Here is a 2,200-nt window from a genome sequence, read left to right as displayed (position 1 = left end):
AGAATTTTGCAATCCTGTAGGAAGAACAACAATATCAATGAACCAGACCCCCTCCTCCATCCACAGCTCCCAGAGATTAAACCACCAACACATGAATACACATGGCTCCACCTGCATACGTAGCTGAGGATGGTCACATCTAGGATCAATTGAAGCACAGGCCCTTGACCTAGTGTAGGCTTGCTTCCCCAGTGTAGGGAAACGTCAGGGCGTTGAGGTGGTTGTGGGTGGGTGGAAGGGGGAGCATCTTCATTGAAGCAGAGGAACAGGGTAAGGAAGATAGGAGAGGGTTGTCTCAGGAAAAGGGATAACAGTTGAAACATAAATACATAAAATATCCAAATAAAAACGTTAAAAAATTAAAATGAAACTTCTAACTCTAATGTATTTTCTTTATTTTTATATATTTTTAGATATTTTTTCGTTACACTTCAAATGTTATTCCCTTTTCCAGTTTCCCATCCATGAGCCCCCTATCCCATTCTCCTTACACCTTCTTTTATGAGGGAGTTCCTACCTACCCCCATCCCTTCTGCCTCCCCACCCTGAAATTCCCCTAATCTGATGGGCTCTAGCCATAGGTAGTGGGTAACATTTTTATTATTTATTTACTTTTGCAGCCCAGATTTTACCGCCGTTCTGGTCTACTCCCAGACGTTTCTACATCTCATACCTTCTCCCCATCTAATGTTTAGATGCATCTTTTCTAACTAAAACCAGAACCAGGAGTCCCTACCATATGTGTGCTCAAAGCCTCATCTAAGCTGGTGAATGCTACCTGGTTGGTGAGCCTGTGACTGAGAGATGTCAAGGGTTTAGCTGGTCCTCTCACAGGGTTGCCCTCCTCCTCAGCTTCCTCCATGTTTTCCCTATTTCAAACAGAGGAGTCAAAAACTTCTGTTCATTGTTCATTGGTTGGGTACACATATGTATATCTGATTCTTACAACTGCTTGTTGGATGTTTTTGGGGGGTGAGGCTTTCATGATAGTTCCCTTTTTTATTAATGCCCCATAGCACCAGTAATGGTGTCTGGTGCTGGTGCCTCCATTTGAGCTGGATTCCATTTTGGCTTTCTGATCCTCAGGCTTTTCTTCATTTCCATCCCTGCATTTATTTCAGACATGACGAATCATGGGTCAGAGCTTTGTCTGTAGGATAACAACTCCATCCCTCACTTGATGGAGGTAGGTTCAATAAGTTCCCTCTGTAGGGCATTTCATCTATCCACCCCACCTTGAGTCCTGAGGGTATCTCACTTCCTAGTTACCTCTATAGAATCCTCCTAAGCTCATTCTTCATCAGGTCTCCTGTTTCCCTTCTTTCAGCTGGCCCTCAGGTCTTCAGTCCTTTTTTCCCATCCAATATAAAATCATGTCCCCTCTCCCCAAACCTCCATCCATTATCCCTCCTAAGTACCACCCTCCATCCCCTCTTCTGGTTGCTTAATTTTCTCTCCAAATTGGGATTGAAATATTTTCACTTGGACCCAATTACTTGATGAACTTTTTAAGTTCTGTGGCCTCTATCTTGTGTATTCTGTACTTTTATTTTCTAATATCTGCATATTACTGAGAATATATGATGATTATTCTTTTGGGTCTGAATTACCTTACACAACATGATAATTTTTTAACACAAAATGGATAATTCCATTCATTTGCCTACAAAGCTCAGGAAGGCATTTTTAAAATATTTTATAAGATATATTTCTTTACTTACATTTCAAATTTAATTCCCCTCCCAGATACATGTCCAAAATCCCCCATCCACTCGCTGCCCCCCTTTATATGTATTCCCCTCCCCCACATTCTGCTTTCTGTCCTTCATATTACCCAGCACTGTGTTCAAACCTAGGCAAGATCAATGGTTTCCCTTTCCACTGGTGCCCCAACAAGGCTATTCTCTGCAACATATACAGTTGGAGCCCAGGGTCAGTCCATGTATATTCTTTCAGTAATAGGTTAGTCCCTGGAATTTGGATGGTTGTCATTTTTGTTCTTCTGGAGTTGCAAGATCCTTGAACTCTTTCCATGCTTCCTCGAATTCCCCCAGTGGGTCCATTTCTATGTTCAGTGGTTTGCTGCTAGCATTGTCCTCTGTATTGCACATGCTCTGGATGGGTCTCTCAGGAGAGACCTATATCTCGTCCCTTTCATTATGCATTTTAAGCGTAATCAATCCTATCTAGTGCTGCCAGC

Source organism: Rattus norvegicus, chromosome Y (assembly GCF_021556685.1).
Source record: "Rattus norvegicus strain SHRSP/BbbUtx chromosome Y, alternate assembly SHRSP_T2T, whole genome shotgun sequence".
Classification (NCBI taxonomy): domain Eukaryota; kingdom Metazoa; phylum Chordata; class Mammalia; order Rodentia; family Muridae; genus Rattus; species Rattus norvegicus.
Note: the sequence above shows the minus strand (reverse complement) of the source record.